This window comes from Peromyscus maniculatus, chromosome 4, assembly GCF_049852395.1.
Source record: "Peromyscus maniculatus bairdii isolate BWxNUB_F1_BW_parent chromosome 4, HU_Pman_BW_mat_3.1, whole genome shotgun sequence".
NCBI classification, from domain to species: Eukaryota; Metazoa; Chordata; class Mammalia; order Rodentia; family Cricetidae; genus Peromyscus; species Peromyscus maniculatus.
In genome coordinates, this window is record NC_134855.1 from 106,415,685 (window position 1) to 106,439,840 (window position 24,156).

Below are 24,156 nucleotides of genomic sequence, written 5' to 3' on the forward strand. Positions count from 1 at the left end.
AGGCAGCAAACACCACCTTCACCTTGGAAACCATGCAAACCATGCCAGAGTTCTTTGTCGGGTTCTGCAACGCGTAGCTCAGGTCTTTGGGGTCACAGCTGGCAGAACTGGGCCCAGACCTCGAGCCAAATGCAGTTTCTAGAGATTGGATTGCATGGTTAGCTGCTCCCCAACACTGCCCAATGTGGGTGGCCTGTGGGGAGCTAGGAACCCTGACTCTGTTCACAATCTCCTTCACATCAGGAGCAGGAAAAAACACACTAAGCCTTCTGCCTTCAAGGGTGTTCCATCACCGGAGCCGCTAGGTTCCACAGCTCAGCTACCTGCAAGTGTCAGGCTGCCAACAGAATGTCTCTGCTCCGTAAACGCCAACCAATGGGTGCTGTGGGATGTTCTGTATGTTAAATGTGTCGCTCTGATTGGTTAATAAATAAAACACCAATTGGCCAGTAGCCAGGCAGGAAGTATAGGCAGGACAAGGAGAGAGGAGAATTCTAGGAAGTGGAAGGCTGAGGCAGGGAGACGCTGCCAGGCGCCGTGATGAGAAGCAACTTGTTAAGTTACCGGTAAGCCACAGATTAATAGTAGTGGGTTGATTTAAGATATAAGAATAGTTAGCAAGAAGCCTGCCATGGCCGTATAGTTTATAAGTAATATAAGTCTCTGTGTGTTTACTTGGTTGGGTCTGAGTGGCTGTGGGACTGGCGGGTGGGAGAGATTTGTCCTGACCGTGGGCCAGGCAGGACCAGGAAAACTCCAGCTACAAATGGGTGTGACGTTAAAGGTCTCAATGCCAAGGCAGTAGTTGGCAGCACAGAGAAGACACGGAGGCAGGGGTCTGAAGGAATTGCCTAGACATCAGAGTGAGAAGAAAGGAATTCCAAGCTCCATGGGGAAGAGCAGCCAGCACCATGATCAGTGGCTGGGCACCATCTCAGGGTGTTAGGACACCTCACTGGTCAAGAACAGTATCTCCATGGAGGTCTCCTCCACAAACTGAAATCCTCCATCGGAGCCACGCTTCAGCTTATGTTCTTTCAACACATGATCACACCACCTTAGGCGTGAACGACTCTCTCAGCCCATTTTTGAAAAATATTTATTTCTGCGTGTAGGGGTGTTTTGCCTACATGTATGTCTGTGTACTACACGCATGCAGTGTCCTCAGAGACCAGAAGAGGGCATCAGATCCCCTGAGACTGGCGTTAAAGACCTTTGTGAGCTGCCATGTGGGTGCTGGGAACTGAACCCAGGTCCTCTGGAAGAACAGTCAGTGCTCTTAACTGTGGAGCCATCTCTCCAGCACCTCTTAGCCTACTTTATAGATGAAGAACTAAATATAGTTGATCTCACAAAGCTCCAGTTCAACCCTACGGACATCGGACATGACACACTTCCCTTTGCTCTATTGCGCCCCCTACAAGCCTGCAGCAGAGCAAGTTGGTTCTCTCTCTTGAAGAGGCTGGTGCTGCACAAGTCTGGAGAGTCTGATGTTTAACCCTCCACCTCAAGGGGTCCTGGGCTTCAGGCATCTCAGGAGAAGGACCCACATAGGACCTTATTAGGATCCAAAGGGTTTCTGCTCTTCGGAGAGTGATCTTCCCACAGCCTTCTTGGTTGCTTCATTTAGGTATCGCGAGCACTGGACTGGCGTATTTTGGCAGCAAGCATCATGTTTTTAGTTAAATTGTTTTATGGTAGTAAATCTTTTTAAGAATTTTTTAAGATAAGTAAACTTGAAATTTGAGAATCACAGCATTCTGCAACACTCCAAATCATCCCTATGATTCCAAATTCAGCAGTTAGCAGAGGTTGAGGGGAGTCTGAACCTGAAGGAAAGAGAGACATCACTTCAAGAAGGCAACACTCCTTGTCTAGACACCCTAAGGATAGCCCTCTTCAGAGTCTGTGTACTGAGAATTATGTGTAAAGTGACAATTTTGACATTTCTCAGAGGGAGCGTCCAGCCTGGGCCTGGGTATAAACCAAGGATCTGCTAGCTATAGATGTCATACAGAGAAAAGCCAGAAGTGACAGTGGCTGGTGTCCAGCAGCTCTGCACATCCCCTGCCCACCACTACTGACCACACTTGAGTGATTTACGTGACGTTATCTAATACATTACACCTTTCCAACCAGAAGCCTTAACAGTGAAAATAATAAAGACTTGAGTAAAAATGTTAAGAAGCCAAGAAGGAGTATGGAATGTTCTAGAAAGAGATCCTTCCCAGGCTTATTATTATTATTATTATTATTATTATTATTATTATTATTATTATTTCCACAAGCTGAGTCCTGAACATTCATTCATTGCCTGCCACCCTTTCTGGCTTGGAGCTCCTTTAGAACAAGTCCAATCTTGACCCCTGTCCTCCCATCAGGAATCAGGAGATGTGAAAGGGACGGGGACTCTCCTCACCTCCACAGCCCCCCCAGCTGAGGCTGCTTTCTGTCTCTGGAAGAAACATTTTGCAGAGCCATTTGGCAGTGTGAGTTGGGAGCCTGAAAAGAGTTTAGGCCCTTCCACCTGGCAATAGCCCGCTCTGGAAAACCGCTGGAAGGAGGAGTAAGTCAGCGACTTGGACTGCCGTCCAAAGAGGGCTCAATGAAGCTTTATACACAGTCGTTAAACGCTGGCAACAGTGTGTCTGCCTGTCTCACCTTATGGGAATGGTTAAGTAATTACCGTGCGTCCAGAAGACAGGCTACACCTCGCAGTTTCAAGATGGCACCTCCAAGGCTATTTAACGATGTGGAAACATAGGATAGTTTCCATGGTGTTAAGTGGGAATCTATAACACGAAACCAAATACACGGAACAGTAAAAGTACGTATATGTGAATGTATACAGAGAACTGGACAGGAAATAAACTGTCAAAGGGAATGCTCTGGGTGGTAAGATTACAGCTCATTTTTTATGCTGTCCTTTGTTGCTCTCTATATGCTGCCTTTATAGGTTTTTAAGTGACTGAAGAGAAATTTCTACCAAGAGAAAAAAGAAAAGAAAAGAAAAGAAACTCCCTAGCTAGCGATGCAGGCTGAGATAAAGAGCTTTTCTGTGTGGAACATCAGTTGACCGTGACAGTGAGAAGCCCAAGCCCCTGCCCTGGCCTGACAGCTTTGCCTTGGGGAATTGAACTTGGTGTGGAGTTCCCAAGCGCACAAGGGAGCAAGAGATGAGGGGGAACCCAGAAGGTCTGCAGGAAGAGTCAGCCCAAGGGGCCAGCACCACTGACTTACTCTACCCAGCCCCTTGTCCTTTTTAAAAACACCGTCAGGGCAGCAAGAGGTTCTGTAACTACTGTGTTTGCATGGGGAGATCGTTTTTCAGACAATGCCAGTATCCGCATAGGGCTGAGGTGCTGACGATGGGCATCCACCCCAGCATTGGCAGTGAGGAAGGCAACAGCTTCCACCTCATGAGACAGCTCTGCCTATTCAGAGTGCTGAAGCTTCTAGAGGACAGCCTGCACCTCCCAGCCTGTCCCTGGTGGTCACAGTGAGCACATGGAGGCGTGGCTTCTGCCTTCTCCACCAAGCCTCCATGTTTAGATAACACATTGTGCCTCTCCAATACAGCCAAAGAAGCTGGCTCCTACACACTAGCATCTGGAACTCAACGCACAATTCCTACTTTAAAAAGGGACCCCAATCATCCCACACACCTATCATCCCACTGCTCGGGAAGCAGAGACAGTAGGGATCCCAAGTTCCAGGGCAGCCTGGGCTACATAACAAGATCCTATCTCAAATAAAAGCGGGGGATAGGGAGGAGGAAGCAGGAAAGAGAGAGAGGGAGAGAAAGAAGAAGACAAGGGAGAGGAGAGGGGGGAGGAGAAGGAAGGGGGAAGGGGAAGGACCTGATGTCACACATTTGCTGCAGTCAGAGGCTGCCTCTTTTCCTGTGCCCAGGTGGCCCGGCCCAGCCATGTTCTTTCTGGGTGAGACTTCCTTTCAACAGCACTAAAAGCCCAACACTAGGAAGGTACACTGTGTCACAGAACAGCAGCTTACGTCTCTGCTCTGTGCACGTAGCAATCGTGCGCTGCCTGGACTCAAACCACAGCTCGCCCTAGCGATGATTTATGTGATGGCTTGATCTGCCATGGAGCTAACAGAACAAGATGCTGATCCAAACCGTGTACTTAGAAACGCACTGCAAGCTCAGCAGGCATCCCACTGGGGATGCGGATGAGCGGCCTCCCACCAGGGTTCAAGACCAACAGTGAACCCTGGAAGACAGTGTTTTATTTAACTCCCTCACAGGATGCCTGGCTAATGTAACATTTTTTTTAAAGCCTATCTGGGTGCAGTTAACATATCCTACAGCCTCTCCTTTCTCCAATCTCTCTTCTCTCCACCAGCAAACAGAGGGAGCGATGTTTATATCTTGCATAACAGAAAACTTCCAAGCTTCTCGCAGCTCCATGGCAGTCCTCGGACCCCAGACAGCTGCATAGTAAGATGAAGAGCCTGAGCAGGAGACGGGGAGCAGAGGCTTGCTGAGCCGAAGCCAAAGATACAGCAGTAGGAGAAGAGATGGGGCCAGGAAGTGCCTGCCACCCAAGAAGCTCAGGTTTGATGTCTGCCTGAGACTGCTCCACTGGCCAATCGAGGTGGAGCAGGGGGAGAGGAGGATGCCTGGAGAAAGCCAGTCTACAGTGCTCCGTGCATGTGTGTGTGCGCGTGCGTGCGTGCGCACATGCATGCGCTGTGTGTGTGTGTGTGTGTGTGTGTGTATGTGTGTGTGTGCGTGTGTGCGTGCGTGCATGCGTGCATGCACACATGCATGCGCTCTGTGTGTGTGTGTGTGTGTGTGTGTGTGTGTGTGTGTGTGTGTGTGTGTGTGTGGTGGAAGCAGGCAGCTCCAGTCGGCCGGAGCTGACCTCCCCCACTGTTAGGTGTATGTTACCCGAGTGAGCACTACTGTGGCCCTTACTTCCTAGATTCCTGTCCTGTCAGTTCGTGGTTATCAGGTGCTTACCACAGGCCAACTACCTCTTAAAACACAATCGGTATTATATGGTACCGCAAGACAGTTAAATGAAACGTCATTATTTTGGAAACTGCTGAGCAAGTACGCTTTCAATGCGCTCACCACCCAAAGCGATTATTATGTGAGGTCATGCATATGTTAATTAGCTTTATTGAGACATTCCACAGTGTATATATACTATAAAACATGTTACACATGATAAACATGTATGATTTTGTCAATTTAAAAAATGAAATTGTATTAAAAACAGTCAAAGTTCAATCGTGCTTTGTTTAACAATGGGACATGTTCTTTGTCCGTTTGGTCATTGTTCAAAAGTATATTTAGATGGTATTTTCAGTCTGCATCTACACAGTGTGTCATAAGCTGCTGTGCACAATCCACCCAAGGGATGGGTCCCGTTATAAACTCCATTTTAGAGATGAAGAAACTGAGTCATTGGGAGTTTATAGTACTTTCTCAGGGCCAGTCAGGAAAGGCGGTCTTCAAATCCAGCTTGAACATGTGTTGCTAAAGATATATCATTCTGTTTCCCTAGAAACGCATGTTGAATAATTAATCAAGGCCATCAATCAGAGGTCCTTAGGGAACTGTATTTCTTCCTAATAGTCTAGTAAAAATGTGTCCTCAGGGCTTGTGGGTATAGCTAGTCATAGAAATACTTGCCTGGCTTCCTTGAGGCCCTGGGTTTAATACCAGTGCCAGAAAAACAAAATAGAAAACAAATGAAAAAAGTTGGCCCAGGGCTAGGAAGTTAAGAAGTGGGAATAGAGGCTGCATGATGTGATGCTATCAGTCCCCATGGTGGGAATGCTACTTTAGTGAACTAGCTTATCTCTGCCACAGACAGGCAGACATCACCAGGTGTCAGTTCCCATGATGGAGATGGCTGGCTCACCATCACAGACAGGCAGACATCACCAGGTGTCAGTTCCCATGATGGAGATGGCTGGTTCACCATCACAGACAGGCAGACATCACCAGGTGTCAGTTCCCATGATGGAGATGGCTGACTTACCATCACAGACAGGCAGACATCACCAGGTATCAGTTCTCATGATAGAGATGGCTGATTCACCATCACAGACAAGCAGACATCACCAGGTGTATAATGATGCTGTTAATGGGGGCTGACTTTCAATTCCTCCTTTCTTCCTTGTGCTTTCTGTGTTGGATACATTTTAATTTACTTTTGCCTTTACAAAATAAAAATCTTTTGGTTAAAGTCCAAGTCTATCCCCTCTCCCTAGGGGTTCACCATCTAGTTGTGACAATGTGTCCAGAGTTAAGGCAAAGGAAAAAGGAAAAAGGCTACCCTGAGCATCCAGGAGCAGGCAAGTGCTGGGGCTGGGAGAGATGCAGACAGCAGGAACAGCTAGGGACCTGCTTTGCAGGACAGAGGCTGGAGATGGACAGCACCCTTTGAACTCAAAGTTTCTGAAAGTCTCTAGAAGGTGAGCTAAGTGAAAAGTTGGTTAGGGTGTGTCGTTTTTGTTGAACTAAAAATGAACAAAATGGCAGGTCACTATCTGTTTCTTTTCTCATGAGCTAGAAAATTGCATGGTGTATACTTGCCATGTTTCCTGGGAAGGTCTGGATGTGGTAACAGGGGTGAAACCAGGCTCAGCTCAGCCGTGGGAAAAAGCAAGGTGCACACATGACTCCCTCAACCAAAACACAGCACAAGAGGTTCTGGGAATGAAAACCACAGGTGAGTCAGCGCATGGGAGAGGGGACAGGACAGGGCACGTGGGTAAGTCCTCATCCCATCCCAGAACTTAAAGAGAACGTTCCAAGTGGGAGGAGGGGGAAGCTCTCCAGTCCAGGTAGGAGGCAGTGAGCCAGGTCACAAGAACACTTAGGTGAGCACTAACCAGCGCTCAGCCATCCCCAGGGCTGCCCTGAACGGCTCAGGCAAGCCTCAACCCAGAAGGAGCCTGTTAGGGCTGGAACTCAAAATGTTCCACACAGGCTCGACTTGATCCCCAGCTGGTGACATTGTTCTGGAAGGTCGTCGCATCTAGGAGGTAGACTTTCCAGGGGCAGTGGGTCACCCGTGGCGGGCCCCGCCCACTTCCAGACTACTCTCTGCTCCCTGATTGCCAGGACAAGGAGATCTCCCTCCTCAGATTCCTATTGTTGTGCCTGTCCCAGCACGGTGGACGGTGTCCCTCCTTAAATTGCCTGGTCAAGTATTTTGTCAGAGCAGTAAGAAAGGTAACTCTGCTGGGCACAAAGCTGGCCTCCATGAGGGCTCTGAAATATCTGACGCCCATACAGAACCAGCCAGCGGGGGGGGGGGGGGGGGGGGGGTCCCCCAGCCGCATTTGCTCAACAGACAGACACATCCATCCTCCATGTGCTGGGGAACTCCAGTGACTGTTCGGAATCAGTTCCCTCAGAGTAAACACCACACTTAAAGGATTTAAAGGAAACCTCTGTGCACCCAGCAAAGAGAGGGCGCTCACTAAACTGGCTTTACCAGCGGAAGTGGGTCAAGGCTGTACCCCCACAGTCACGCCAGTGACTCCCGAGTACTCCTGAGCACGTCTTCCATGTCTGGTGCTAAGCTAATTCGGCAAGAATGAGTTCATCTTGTACCCAGCCACCTTGTCACTCGCTTCCTATTGTTAGCCCTGCTGAGAAACCCGAGAGTCAGAAAGGTTTCGAACTTGGCTGGTGGTCACTCGTGGGTAAATAAATGGCAGCGTTAGAATCTGAGCCCAGGCAGCTCACTCAGGATTTTTCACAACTCTGTTGTCCTGAAATGTCTCAGTAGACTGTCACACCCTAACATCCGGGGACTTCCATAAGGGTTGGGTCCCTGGGCTTAACACAGAATGACCCAAATTGGAGCGGCATCTCAACAAGGGTGTATTCAATCTAAAATGTTGGGGACATCATTCTTAGGCTCTCCCTGGGAACATGCCCACAAAGCCTCATGCAGGTTTCGTCAAAAAGCAAAGTCAGTATTTTCCGCATCTCCAGCAAAGCAGCAGCAGCTTAGACAGGATGCAAGGGGAGGCAGGACATGGTGCGGTAAGGATGGGACACACTATCTCACACTACTTGGCCACAGCTGTCACTTGCCCGTAGTACACTAGACTAGAAGCCACTTAGGTTTGGACACTGGAGCCGCAGTGACAGGTGGGTGTTAAGAAATGGCAGGGTGCCCTAGCCCTGAGCCCTGCTCTGAACCTACGCAGCCTGTGACGAGGCAGTCTTACAGAGACATGTAAGCAGCAGCCTCCCGGGGCCCCAAGGGCCTTGGGATCCTGGAACTGTCCCCTCTTTTGCCCTCGAGTTAATAACCCTGGTATTCATAGCTCCAAGTCTCTAGAGACGGGTAGATGGCAGGCGATGGGCATTTCCCTGACACAGGCTCGTGACCCAGGTTCACAGGCCCTTTGTGAGTCCTGCAGCCCATTCATTTTCATTGGCAGGAGTGACACTCTCACTGGGTCTCAAAGCAGCCATCTCTGGTTTGGTACATGAGTGTGAGAGGAAGGGGAAGGGCCACTGAGTTTCAGCTCCTTCCAGACTCTCGAGGAGAGGGAAAACAGCCGCCACGGTGTGGCAGTGAACAGTGAGCATCCGCCCGTCCGCAGCTGTGAGCTTGTTCTCAGCAGTTTCTGGTGCAGAGGCCATCTCTGACAACAGGCTCTCAGAGGCACCCTCCTCTGTGGGACACAGGCCTACACTGGCCTGCTGCTGACTATATTTTCATATTCATACTTCTGATTTCTTTTCCAAAGTCTTTTAAGTATTCAAAGTGAAAGGTACGTCTTTCCAGGAGCCACATGAAAGTCTGCACAGATGTGCTAGGACATGCGCAAGCCACAGATGTGCTGTCCTGTTCCTCCAGCTGTTCTCGGGGAATCCCAACTGACTCTAACTCCAGCTGCCCAGAGGCTGGTAGAGGGGAGGCCAAGGGAGGCTGGATTCAGGGTGACAGGACCAGAGGAGACTGGGGAAGGCCAATGGCAGGGTTACCCCATTGGTATCAGAACAGTGAGGAAGAGGTACCGACTGTACCCCCAGATCTGTCTTCCTGAACTGCTCAATTCTTCCTGAACCAAACTTTCACCTCTATTACCCATTTGTTATCGTCTTAGGAATTAATTACCCGATTGCTCCAGGCAGAAGCCTGGAGCTGGAAGAAAGCCGCAGGCATTCTGCAGACGCCCGCAGAGCAAGACAAGCCATGTTTGATGCTGAAGAACAGAGAGGTCCTTAGAGAATGGATTCTGATGTCCAGTGCCTACTTTGCTCTAACTACATAAAATGGCCAGTCCTCTGACAGATTCCCCCCGCGGGACATCTGCCAGCATCCAAGAAGTATAAAACCACTTCAAGAGGACCTCTGCAGGCAGGTCTGTCTTGTGTCAGTCTAAGGACTTAATTTTTTTAAATCAGAGTACATAAGAGTAAGTCAATGCATGGTTGAAAACAAAAAGAAACACCACACTTGCAAACTTCCAAAAATATATAGGGAAAACATCAAGACCATCCCAAGACATGGCTAAGAATCTCTGAGTTTCTTGCATTCCAGATGGCTGCTTTTTCTTGAGCTACAAAAAAATATCCTCCAAACTGCTTCTCTAGACTGTATGAAGGGTTTTGTGCAAGTGAGGTCAATTAAGAAGGGATGGTGGGGGCCGGGGGTGGGGGGCAGCTCATGGAATAAAATGCAAGCATGAGGTCCTGAGTTCAGATCCGGTTCCTAGCATCCACACAAAACGCCAGGCTTGGTGCTACACACTCATAATCCCAGTGACAGGAAGGAGGAGAGAGCAGACTCCTGAAGCCTGTAGACCAGCTAGACTAGCTGAATCAGAGGACACAAGGGTCAGTAAGAGACTTTGCTTCAGTTTGAAAAAATGGAAGCAATTGAGGAAGACATCCAATGTCAACCTTTGGCATGTGCGCGCGCACGCGCGCGCGCACACACACACACACACACACACACACACACACACACACGGGGTGGGGGTGGACAATAATGTGGTTTTGTAGCACACACACACACACACACACACACACACACACACACACACACACACACGGGGTGGGGGTGGACAATAATGTGGTTTTGTAGTAAACAGTAGGAACCAGAGCCTGGGAAGGGTGGCCAGGAGGAGCTAGTTAGCAATATAGAAAAGGGGTGGGGCAGAAGTAACTTCCTGTATTTTACTGCACGGTAAGGTAACTATGGCTGACAATAATTACTGGTGTATCTCAAAGTAGAAAGTAAAAGAGCTTTTCAGTGTCCCCCAACACACTATAAAAGAATAAATGTCCAAGGTACAGGATCTAGCAAGTACCTGCTGTCATCATTACATGCTGCATTAGACCCTTTTCTTATTGCCCTGACAAACAAAACTTCAGGAAGGATGCATTTGGGATTCTGGTTTAAGGATACAGTCCATCATGGAGGGGCAGATATGGCGGCAGGAGCCTGCGGCATCTGGCCATACTGCATCCAGAGTCAGAAACCAGAAAGAGATGAGTGCTGATGCCCAGCTGCTTTCTTCCTTTGTTTCTTTGGATTTAGTCTGGGATGGCAGCCTCTGGGATGGGGCCCAGGTTTCCTCCCTCAGTTAAACCTTTCTGGAAACACTCCCCATAGACATCTGGAGTTGTGTCTCTTAAGTAATTTGTTTATTTGGTTGGTTGGTTGGTTGGTTGGTTTGGGTTTTTGTTTTTGTTTGTTTGTTTGTTTGAGACAGAGTTTCTTTGTGTAGCCCTGACTGTCCTGGAACTAACTCTATAGACCAGGCTGGCTTTGAACTCAGAGATCCACCTGCCTCTGCCTCCAGAGTGCTGGGATTAAAGGCATCTGCCACCACCTCTTAAATGATTCTAACTCCAGTCAAGTTGACAATGAGGTTTAACCTTTACGCAGTGCACAGGAGTACAGAACAGCACCTTATGCCCCATAAAAAGCTTCCATTGATAGGTATCAGTTTTCAAATTTTTCAAATAGAAAATTAACTGGAGAGTAACTGATAACAATAAAACCCATGATGGTAAAAGAAATTATCAAATTGCCATGGCAGAAATGGGGTAGGGTTGACTTAGCAGAACTGGGAGGCAGCAGAGAGAATAGGAAAATTCTAAGAGATTCGCAGAAGTATTTGCAATGGGGGAGATGTTTGTTTGGTAAGACATTTCAAAAGGTGAGCAAAGCATGTGTATGCATTAACTATCTATATGTCAGGATTTCAGGAGTACTGGAAATGTCTGGGGGAGCACAGACCATATAGTAAAAGAATCAGCATCTCCCCTTTAAACCCAATTCCCCACTTCAGCCTTCTAAAAGTCTATATTTTTTGTGTATTTGCAATAAAAATCTGCCATGGACATCATTCCACTATTTGCATTCTATGTTTAATGATTTACCATGAAGATCTTTTGATAAACACCTCCCCCTCCCCCCCCCCATCTTTTAACAGCATACAATACATTCATGTCGATAGCTTCTAACCGCTGGACACATTCCCTGTGTCACCCAGAACCCTGAGATCTGCAGGCGACTAGGTGAGGGTACTCTTCAATGCTGAGTTTCCTTCAGGATTATCCAGATCAGGTCAGGGAAGAGAGGCTTCCGGTCATGCACTGGCCCTTTCCAGCCACATTCTTGGTTCCCTTCAGGGCAGGGTCAAAGGCAGACGCTGACTTCCAGCTCCCACCGCTAGTCGCTCAAATACAAAGCCTTGCATCTCACTCGGCCCTTAGAGCTGTGAGAGGCTCTGCCCAAGTCTACCAGAACATGCTTGCCTAGAAGACTGACTAGGAAATGCATGAAATTTAAAATCCGTAAAGCAAAAGATTCATAAATAATCTCATGAGCCTGTGTGTGCCAACCCCTGAAAACTAAGGCATCCACTCACTAACTAAAAGACCCATTGTTCTGCTTAAGGGGCTTCGCTCCCCTCCCCCATCCCTTTTATGCTCTGGTGTCTACTCGTGACCTGTACTCATCTGCCATGAGCTCCTGCCCCACTTGGGCCCACTAGCCAGCTTGGAAACAAGGAGGTTGAAGGAGCTCCCATACCATCTCAGCCCCACAATGCCCCTGGCAACTAGCACAGGGCTTCCCGCTTCCTTCTGCATTCTCGTCTCCATCCAGGTCTTCCCTGAGGTCCTACATGTCTATCTCACCTGGGGGGAGGGGGGAGCATGTGTCCACATGTAGTTGCACATATAAGCCAGAGGACACTCTTGAGTACCGTGCCTCAGGCACTGTTCACCTCTTTTGAGGGGACAAGCTCATTTACTGACCTGGAACTTGCCAAGCAGGCTGGCCTAGATGGCCAAAGAGCCCTAAAGATCTACCTCATTCACTGAATCTAGTTTCCAAAGCTGGGACTCATCTGCAAATATTCAACTTCATGTATAGATAGATGAAGAACAAAACAGGTAGCAGAGAACGTGTTGGAATAAAGCCAAAAAAAAATTCCTAGTTCATAAAACTGTCTGGTTCAGAACAATCAGTGACCTTCAGCAGAGGCCGCTGGCAAACATGCTGGACAGTTAGTAGGGTGATGCAGCCATAACAGAGTCCCCAGTAATAAGGGTGTGCAACCAGTCACCACCTCCCCCCCCCAGGCTCTTACTGTCTCCCTCCCAGGGGGGATGAGGCAAGTCTTCTTCTGTTCTGTACCCCCACTCCCCACTCTGTAGTGCTTGGGGAGGGAGGCAGGCCCTTGCTGTGGTCTGGCTTCGGGGCAGAGTAACCACAGGCCAATCACACTGCCAAAATTACACTCGCTTTAGCAGAGTCTCTGTGGGTGCTTAGGCTCGAAGGGCCTTCTTTACAGCACTGAATCATATTTCAAAAATACCCAAGGGAGTGGCGGGGAGGAGAAGGGGAGAGAAATCAGTCCTGCTGCGTGGATCACATTATGTATAAAACAGCAGCTCCCACCTGTGGCTCTTAAAAGGTGTTTAATCCTCTATGCCGCTGGAGAGTGTGACCTGTGTCAGGACAGCAGCCCCATCTCCATCCCTCCCAGGACAATGTCGCCCACCCACTGACCTGAGTCAGCAAGGAGAACAGGCCCCTGTGCCCACAAGAGAAGCAGCATGGTGGGACGGAGCATTGCGATATTGCTCAGGGTGGAGGCATCCTGTAAACAAGAGGCAAAAATGAACAGAAGCTGCAGTCCTGAGACAGAGAGAGGGGTCTGCACAGAGCCGTTCACACGAGTCCCTGTTACCTCACAGTGGACAAGGATATATAAGGTCTGTGAACTTACCAGACGTGATGGTGAACACCTTTAATCCCAGTACTTGGGAGACAGAAGCAGGTGAACTTCTGTGAGTTCAAGGCCATCAGGGGCTTCTCGATGAAGACCCCGACTCAAACAAACAAAAGAAGTCTGTGACTTTGAGTGCCTGGCCTGTGACTCATCATCTAGGCCTTCACTAGAGAGCCCAGGTGACTTCTCTGACCCGTGCTGGAGGCTTCCTCCTCCACGGTCCACCCAGACAGCTTCAGACCAAACAGGAATCCAGAGGAATGCTCAGAGACTAGACTATAACCCCAACTCCCTCTGCAGTCAGACTTTCCTTTGGGCTCCCAGCTCACAGATAACGACACTTACCATTAACTAGGAAAGCTCAGCCTTAGCCTAGGCTTGTACCACTAGCTCTTATAACTTAAATTAATCTGCTTTTATTAATCTACATTTTATCATGTGGCCTTTTACCTTTCTTTTATTCTGTATGTCCGACTTCCTGTGTCTCCATGGCATCTCCTGGGTGCCTCAATTCATCTTATCTTCCTTTCTCTCCCTGGAAGTCCTGCCAATACCTCCTGCCTAGCTATTGGCAGTTCAACTTTATATTAAACCAATCACAGCAATACACGTTTACCCAGTGTACAAACTTCCTACAACATCCCTTTGTTCAATTTTCCTTACACATAATTTTGTTAAATTTTTGGTTAATGTTAAAAAAAAAAACTTTTTTCTTTCTTTTTTTATTATTAAGAAATTTTCTATTCATTTTACATACTAACCACAGATTTCCCCCCTCCTCCCTCTTCCTACCTCCCAGCCTTCCCCCCAATCCTCCTCCCATCCCCACCTCCTCCAAGGCAAGGTCTCCCGTGGGGAGTCAGCAGAGCCTGGTACATTCAGTTGAGGCAGGCCCAAGCCTAAAAATTGTATGCGTGTGTGTATCCGTGCATGTGTGTGTTCTTGTTGAGTACAGGTGTGTGCTATGATGCATGTGTGTATGTCAGACGATAACCTTGACTGGTCCTTACCTTCCACATTGTTTGAGACAGGGTCTCCTTTTGCTGTCCCATACACCAGGCTAACGGCCTTTGATCATCCATGGCTATTCCTGTCTCCAGCTCCCGTATCACCATAGGTGCACACACGGTCACATGACTTCATCTGGCTTTATGTAGGCCCCTAAGGGACCTAAGGCCAGGTCTCACACTTTCATGCAAACACTCTCCTCTCTGAGTCATCTCCCCAGCCTCAGGAGCCACTTTTAAAGACCCTTAAATGAGGGAAAACACACAGGACCTAGATGAAGAGCTACAGACAATGAAAAACTACTGAGAGAGGGCAAATCACCCCAGATATGAGTACCCTAAGTGGTCAACACTAAAAAAGCAGACATGCAAGCCACACTAGACGAACTCCACCAGATTACATGTATAATATTAAATATTTAAAATATTATTTAAAGAGATAAAGGTCCTTAGAACAGAAAGTTTTTCTCAACTTTTGACCTGAGAAAATGAAAGACAGGCAAGCTCTGGGTGTTGTGTCTCCTCTCTCCCCCGAGACACGTTTTCAAAATATAAGGCTGAGCTAAGTCACGTGGACACCACAGCTAAGGCACCCGTGGACTTCTCCATCCAGAAAAGCGGTACAACCCAGAGTCATTTACTCCAGTGTGGTACAGAAAAGGCAGTCAACCTCCTCCCGTTCCCAACGTCTGGATGATGCTTTCCATTCAATCTGTCTCTGTTTGCCTCCACATCCCATGTCAGCTCTATGAGAAAGTTGAGTCTCTCAGAGACAAGAAGTGGTCTGCAACCTCTGTGTAGGTTGTCTGTAGGGGAGGGGGACAGACAGATAAGAACCCAGAAGAGGCCAGGAAAGTCCCTGGCACCAAGTCTCCATACACTAAGTGTTTTGTGTGTGTGTGAAATTCACACACACATATATATGTATGTATTTACACATACACCACTGAGGAACTTTATTTTGTAAATTAGGCACAGTAAGAAATGAGCAACTTAAAACACACCAAAACAATTAAAACAGTATTATGAACTTAAAAGTTATTTAAAACTTGAGGCTGGTGAGATGGTTCAGCAGTTAAGAGCACTGGCCACTCTTGTAGAAGACCCGGGTTTGGTTCCCAGCACTCACATGGTGGCTAACAACTGCCTATAACGCCAGTTCTGGGTAATTCAACGCCACCTTCTGGCCTCTGCTGGTACTGCACACCATGGTATACATACAGTAAGCAGGCATACACATGTACACATAAATAAAAATAAAAAATTTTAATTGTTTAAGGCTATCAGAGACTTCTGAACTGTTCCTCTTGGGAATTTTTCCTTGTATATTTTCAGATCTCCATTGCCCTTGGGTGACAGGGACAGGCCACTGCACAAAGCCAGAGCTGGTGTAGAACCGAAAGGACTTGCGGGGTACTCAGAGAAGAAACGGTGTACAGAGAAGCAGGTGAAATCCGGTTCTGCCCCAAACCACACAGCAGTTCCGCCAAGACTAGAACACTGACCACCCTGTGCATTGACCTGCTCCTTCACGAGCACCAGGGATCAACTTAGAACTCTTCAGACCTGGGGGAGGAGTGCATCTCAGCAGAGCACTCATGGACAGGAAGCAGGCCAGAACTTGTTCCTGGATCCATTTGTCAGGTCTCTCAAAATAATTTATGAAGAAAAAACTCAAGTGAATGAGCAGGGCAAAAGCGGTCGGTCTAACTCGAAGTGGCAAAATCCGTCACTCTCCACACCCTCCCCCACTGGCACAGTCCTCCGTGAAAGGCGTGACCTAAAAATAAAATTTGAATATTGAGTCTTGAGCCTATGGTCTGACACTTGACATTCTCTTGTAAATTTGGTAGACATTTCAAACTCTTCTGTCAAAGCATCATTTTCAAAACGTTAGAGATTTGGTCCTCTGACACCTGTGCCTGTGCTGAACACAGTTACTCCATGAAAGCACCCCAGGAGGATTCTGGGAACAGCTGGAGGCCAGTTGTCAGAAGAACTAGTTATGTTTGCTAAGACGCACGCAAAAATCAGTTCATGTTCAATACCACAATAAAACCGTGATGGTTGGGTAATTTTTTTTCAACCAGAAAGAAATTATTTCCCTGATCCTATCAACACTCAATCGTAGAAAGGGGATGGGCTTTCTGGCCTCCACTCTACTTCTGAACTATTGGCGGGGGATAGACTTTGGAAGAGGAAGAATCTTTGTCTTTAGTTATGTACCCCCTGCTGGGTCCACAGGCTCCCAAGTCTGGGTCACAGAGAAGGCTCGGTTGTACTGACTGAGTCACGAAACAGGAGTCTACAACACTACGGAAGCGATTTGAGATTTGGGGACGACAGACAGGGTGGTAGGAGTAAGGCTAAGGGCGTCCATAGGCATCGCAAACAGGTAAGAAACTGTCGAAAGCAAGTTAAACTGATTAAAAACGATAAAGTAACAGTAGTAAATTCTTTGCATTTTTTTTTTATTTGACGACAGTTGTTTCTAGTTTGGGGGGGGGGCGTCTGTCCTAATTACTAGCAAACAACATGAAACAATGACTGTTGGCCTGGAGATTTAAGGAGTCCCTCATGGAGCCCCTGGGCAATGCTCCCAGATGCACAGCAGCTCCGACAGTTCCACAGCTGTACTGTTGTTTCCTTGTGGTCAACCTTCGAGTCCCCTTTCTGAGCTTGTCGCAGGTCCCTGGCTAACAGTCTGGGCAGCTTCTAGGGAGTTATAACTTCATGACCAAAAGGCTGATGGCCAAAGCGCAGATCTGCAGACAACTCAACTCCACGTCTCTACAAAAGTGAGCTATGTGATGAAGACAGAGTTGAAGCTCCCCAGAGCAGCTGCATCTAGAGCGACAATCTTAGGGCTGGGGGCGGGGTTAGTAACAGAATGCCCTGAGCACCATCCCAAGCATCTCTGTCTATATGTCCCGCTGACAGCTTGACCTTGGCTGACTAGAACATCGTGACTGAGGAAAAGTGAAATGGAGGCTGTGAGCAGGTGTTACCTTGAGCTGTCTTAGACCAATTATCTTTTGGATCTGACTTAACATGCTCATGACTAACAGGTGAACTTCTCAGAAGGTATCACTGAGCTTAGCAGGACTCTGCCCTCCCCCAACCCTGAGGCTAAGAATGCTCTAAGACTATGTCTGACGCCTTTAGAGGAGATTCTTCCCCTACCCTCTGCTCCAGCTCATCTACCTATCAGCCCACCCCCATCCCCCAAGTAATTAGTCAGTCTACTGATTCATGACTCTTTTTTTGGACTGTGGAATATGGCGCTCAGAGTAGCTTGAATTACATGTTCCTGGAACATGGTCATTCATATTTGGCTCAATAAAAAGTAAACTATTTTTTATTTCTTTTATTTCAGTTCTTTTAGATTGGCAAAACAAAGCATAATATTAAACTACTGAATTAAATAATATTCGTTTAGTTGCCATCTATAACTGAGAGCAAAATTTAACCAACACCCAGACACAGATCTTCATGGTCTGTCCACCAGTCAGTATCCAACTCTACCTGGGTCTTCCCACTTAGCTTAAGGAGAAAGTTCAACTTTGTCTGTAAAGGCCAGCCAGTCTGTAACCTCAGGCTTAGCCACCTGGGTCGTGGCTACAGAGAGTTAAGGAGCCAGGGCACAGCCTGGGGACCTAGAACAAGGCCCTGGCATGATGGTACACTAGCCCCTAGGAGGCATCTGAAAGCATGGGGTGACATTGGAGCTTACATCTGGAGTCCAGCCTTTAAAGAACATCCAAAGCATGGCCGAGAAAGCGACCCTCTCAGGGAAAGTCCAAATCGGAGACACCTCCCTCTTCCATTCTGCCTTGATAGCCCTGGACCACACTTCTAATCCAGCCTTTATCTTGGCATGCTACACTGCACAACAACATCCGGTGTCTTCCTATGCCAGGGCCTTGCAAGACCCACACCAATGCCTCGCTCAGCTTATTCAGCAAATTTTCAAATGCTTCTAATGTGCTGTTCCTACAGATGCCCAGAAGAATAACCAAGGCAAAGTTTCTTTTCTCTTCCATAAGAACAAAGAGACGAGCAATCAGAGTAACAGTGGGTGACTATGAAAACAAAGGTGACTGTGGTGGTACAAACCCATCACTCCAACTCTTAGGAGAACGGGAAGTGTGAGGCTAGGCCAGCGTGAGCTATAGAAGGAAACCATGTCTTGAAGGGGGAGTGGGTAGAGGGAGGAGGAAGCAGCCAAGGCCCCTTTACAAAAGCCCCCCCCAGGCCAGTCCTAGCCCTCACATGGCTCTGTGAGGTCCTCACATGGACCCCACCATCTGCTTGGGAAGGGAGACACTTCATGACACACGTCCTGCTCTTTCTTCTCTCCTGTTGATTCATCTCACTATGCCATCCAAGGGCAACCTAGCCTCGTCCGTGCCATAATCACGCTGTCCTGTTTAGCCACAGAACCCGCCATGCTAGCTCCACCCCAGCCAGGTTTCTGTCCCAGGCTCTAAGCCAAATGGGTACCTGTAACAGGGGACCAGACTGCATATGTGTCCTGGTTCCCCTCCTGTTTGGCCCAATACCCAGTACACAGTGATTCTCCAGTTGACAGTGTTGATGCTTTGGAAGAGAGCTGTATGGGTAGAAGGGAGAGCCACCCGTCTGGGTGCCTCGGGTGGCCAAGGTTCCTGGATAGCCAATGTCTGCAGGCAGTTCCAATGCCAGCAGGGTGACCATAGGGGCCTGTGTGCATCTGACTGCTCCTGCTGTTTCTCAGGAGAGGAGAAACATACATGGCTCTATGGTCTTGTGTTAAAACCTTCCACTCCATGTGGCAGCTCTGAGGAAAAGGTGAGAGTCGCCAGAGGTCCTGTCTCACAGCGCCGGTGAGCACCCTCTGCACCCAGAGAAGAGCTCCTCAGAAGAAAGATCCCTCCGCTAACCGTAAATCATTTCAAAACGGCGATGTGTTTCAAAACTGAAAAAGCTTCCGCCACAATTATAGCCATTTTCTAACTCCACTCCACTGTTTCCCAGCTCCCTCTAGGCCCTTATTTTAAAACAGAAAAACACTCCTGTTTCCCAACATGTCCCTCGCTGGGTAACCTGGGTTTGTACTGGGTGCTGCCTCACACCCCGGGATTACTCCGGACTGTGGGATGTGGGACAAAATGGGTCATACTGGATGCTGCTGTCTCTGAACGACGTGTGGAAAGCTGGAGTTTAAGAGAGGCTAAAGCTCATCACTAGTGAGCCAGGACCTGCTGGTTGCCAAGAGTCAGAGAGGTAACCAGAGAAGCTGACCCCAAGGGAGGAGCCGAAGAGACGGCTCCCTTGCTAAAAACGCCCGCTGTGCAAGTATGGAGACCTGAGTTCGTGTCCCTAGTAAACATGCGAAAGCAGGTACAGCCGCATCTGTAATCCCAGGACCTGGACTAAGTCGGGAAGACAAGTGTGTTTCTGGCGCTAACTAGCGGGCCACTCTAGCCAAACCGGTAAGCTTTAGGGTCAGTGGGAGGCCCTGTCTCAAAAAATAACCTGGGGATACCTGATATCTACCACTGGCCTTGCACGCTTGAGCACATGCGCGCGCGCGCGCGCGCGCACACACACACACACACACACACACGCATGCACGCACGCGCGCACACACACGGGGGGAGGGGGAGAGAGGAGAGAGAGAGAGAGCGCTGACCTCACAGGAGACCCAGCACCTGCAGTTTGGGGATTGTGTGTTACCAGCTGAGCAGGTATCAGGGAACCTCTCAGTGCCTCCCGACATTAAGACAGGATCCTCAGACTTTAAAAGGATGAGCTGTGGGCTGTGAGCTTAGGATAGGACATTTTCTTGTGTCTAGTCATTTCTCTGAATGAAAAACATGAAGACATTTCCCCCATCCGGGCTTAGATGGAGTAAACTTCACCTGAACTTGACCCAGCTCAGTGATGAATAAGCGACATCCTTTAATCCCACAAATCACATGACCCAGGGCTACAGTGGGGGCCGGGAGTCTACTCCTGCTGTGAGGTTTGCGAGCTTAAACTGATTTCCCAGCGAGGAAGCCAAAGGATTCTATGAGAAGCAACTACTTCGTACTTTAAATAGTGCACAGACTTATGAACCGTAGTTGCCACCTGTCAGCCAGAGTGGCCTAGGGACTGCCCAAACCCAGCGTGCCCAAAGGGTATGTAGATTCTACCAGCCTTGCAAGAACTTTCGATCTATGTCATGCCAACAGCTGTTTTGCCCCCCATACTTTTCTTTTCATTGGGAGTCAGTTTTACCAGAGGTGAGAGACAGTGCCCTCCACGCCCACTTCAAGTATCCAGCAGAACCCTTCCTTGCTCCACAACGTCCATCTTGGATTTAAATTTGACTGTGCCTTTCCCTGGAGCACATGAGATAAAGGCCAGGAACTTGGCCGTTCAGGATATTGCAAATGTCTCTGCCATTAATCACTTCCCACAGATATTTTTCCCCGCTGGCCTTCAGGCATTATCTCAACATGGGAGGAACACACACACACACACACACACACAGAGCCTAGAGTTCAAAACAAGGTCGCCTCATCCACAGGTATGTTACCATCTTTTCCCCCAAAGCTAAGTAACTTAACTACTTATGGGATCCTATGAGATGTCTCTAATGCCACCACACAGGTAGATCGCTATGGGTTTCAGGAAGGCCAGTGATGCATTCTGAGCTAATGGTGTCCATTTTGATGCAAATGGAACAGCTATTTTGGAAGAAAAATTTGGTGAAATCTTACAGAATTTAAACATGTGCCTCTATATGTGGCCCAGTAATCTTACTCATGAGTATTTTACCCCCTCAAATAAATAAATAAAAATAAAAACAGGAGCCCACACAAAGGCCCACTCATAAATACATAGAGTAGCTTGATTCGTAATTGCCCCAAACTGCAAACTGTTCAAATACCCAACTTGTGAAGGGAAAGTCTGATTGTGACGGATTCCTACAGCGCAATCTCCCTTGGCCATCAACAGGGATCCTCTACTAACTCATGAGGACATGAGCAAGTCTCCAAGGCAGAACAGTGAGTAAAAGAAGCCAGACACAAGCGATGACACACTGTTTGGTGTCGTTGAAATCCTATAAAAGGCAAAAATATAGTGATGGAAAACAGGTCCCTGATTGCTGGGGCCCAGGAGAAGGATGGGATTGCAAAAAAACGGTCAGGGAACCTGTGTGGGGTGGTAGGAGTCTGCGTGTGTCAGTTGTCACTGGTGGTTGTGTGATGATATACATGGACAATTACCAGAATTCATAGCATCTGCAATAAGTGATCTTCAGAAATCCACCAGCAAGGTACATGAACTGTCCCAAGGCAAAGGAGCTGACAGGCTGCGAGCCTCTGCCTCAGGGCATAGCACCCCTCAGGGAAAGGGGTCCTCAGAAGCAGGAGGGAGCCTCCGGAGCTGCAGCTCTCCTACCTCTTCAGATTCAACCCACTGCGAAATATTAAAGAAGGAAAATCAATAAAAGTAAAAATACCACAATAAGGAAATAATGCCACTAATTTTCATTTAGGAACGTGACCACATTTACATGGTATTTTGCTTTCTATTAGGTATTGTAAGTCCAGAAGTAATTCCAGGTCAACAGGACGATAAGCATAAACTATATGCAAACACTGTTCCATTCTCTGTAAGGACCCCGGAACCACTTTCCTCTGGACACGGAGGGGTATAACAAGCATAAATGCTGAGCCATGGCAACACGGCATTCCTGTAAGGCATGCCAAGATTCTCTCATTCTCCTTCTCTAGAAAACAAGCCAGGACGTCGTCTCTTACTGAGAGGGCCAACACCGGAAAGCTGGTTTGTTATTTTTCCCAATGCGGCACATGCACAGAGCCTGGGAAAAGTTTTGAGCAAGAGTGAAGGGCACCACAACTGACATGTGTAGGTCAGCAAACTGACCACATGCTCCCCCGCCACCCTGCTCACTGGAAAGGTGTTAGCAAACAAGAGAGCCAGCACTACCACATTCCATGCCAACAGTTGGTACCAATTTCTGTGAAATAACAGAGAAACCAGCACAGACTCTCTGAAGCCAAACCCTGAATAATGCCGACAATACCACAGTGGCCCCCAAATTAAAGGTTGTAGCCTCTAGTCATAAAGGGCTGCCCTGGAACCTAGCCAAGACCCTCGGTCCCTGCTGAACACTGCCCCACAAGCCCTTTGAAAGCCACAGAGGGTGTCAGGCTTTTGCAATCAAATGCTGATGAATTTATTTGAAAACAGAGTAGGGTAACTGATATTCAGGCTCAGTGAAGAATATGCCATCTTTGAGTGTCCCGGGGATCCTTGTCCAGGGCCTGGCCCAACTCTGTTCTTCCTTCCTCCAAGGGAAACACTCTTCACCCCTCTTCATGCTGCCTTTCCCCTCCACATGCTGCTATTACCTAACTCACAGGACAAGAGCTGTATGAGGGAAAGGCTTAACTAGGCAATATAAACATGCAGAGCTTCCAACTTGTGCATGGCAGAGCCCAGACTGCACTTAGCCCTCACGACTTCAATCCTGTAGCTTTGAGGGAAGATTCTCTATTTCTCAGTCCACCTTGCATTCCACACTTGCGGATGCTATTAGGTGGTGTTCTAAATCACTCACTCCAAAGCTCAGCTGCACCCAGCAGCCAACAGGCCAGGATTAAGGAAGTCATGGTTAAAACAAACCATGTACTCTGTTGTTGATGTAGATACTGTTGTTTGAAATGGGATCTTGGTTTGTAGCCCAGATTTGCCCCAAAGTCAAGACTCTTATGCCTCAGCTTCTCTGGTGCTGGGATTACGGCAGTGTACCACCATGTCTGACCCAAAAAGCGCCAATGAGTGGTGGTGTGAGCCCCATTAAAATGCTGGCCTGTGGATGCAGGGGTGGAGAGTCCCCAAGTCTAAGGTCTGGGATTTCAGGAGTCTTGAAGTGCAGACTCAGAAGATAGATGGCCCAGTTCAGGAAGAGATGATGTACCATTCTTCCATCTGTTTTATTTGGGTCCTGGGCAGCCTGGGTGATTCTTGTCCATGTTGGTGAAGGTGGGTCTTCTTTATTCAGTTAGAGACTCAAATGTTAGTCTCATCTAGAGACTCTCACAGCTACATCCAGACACAATGTTCGCCAACTATTTGGTCACCCCTTAGCCCAGTCAAGGCGGCATACAACATCGATCATCACGGGGGCTGGAGAGGTTCAGCAGCGGAGAATGCTTGCTGCTCTTGCAGAGGAGTTCAATTCCAGGTACCCACGGCAGGTGGCTCACAGCCACCTGTAACTTAAGCTCCAGGGAATCCAGCAGCCTCCTGTGTCCTCCATAGACATGCGCACACACATACGCATATATGTACACACAGACACACAAATGAAATAATAAAATACAATCTTAAAAAAAATAATCCTAGCAGTGGTGGATAAGCAGCCTGAACCAGCCATCTCCTGGGACCAGATGTGTGCCTGCTCCAATTGTCATCAGAGAGGTGCCATCCAGCAACTGATGGAGGCAGGTGCAGAGACCCACAGCCAAACATCAGGCGGAGTTTGGAAATCCTGCAGAGGAGGAGAAAGGAGTGTAGGAGCCAGAGGGGTCCACGACACCACAGGAAGGCTCACACAGTCAACTACCCCGGACTCATAGGGGCTCACAGAGACTAATCCGACAACCAGGGAGCATGCGTGGAACTGACCTAGGCCCTCTGCATACACGTTACAGCTGTGCAGCTGGTCCTCTTGTGGGACTCCTAACAGTGGGAACAGGGGCTGTCTCCGACTTTTACTGGCTTCTGGGACCCTACTCCTCACACTGAGTTGCCTCGCCCAGCCTTAATATATGGGAGGTGCTTAGTTACTGCAACTTGATCTGCCGTGTGTTATTAACACTCATAG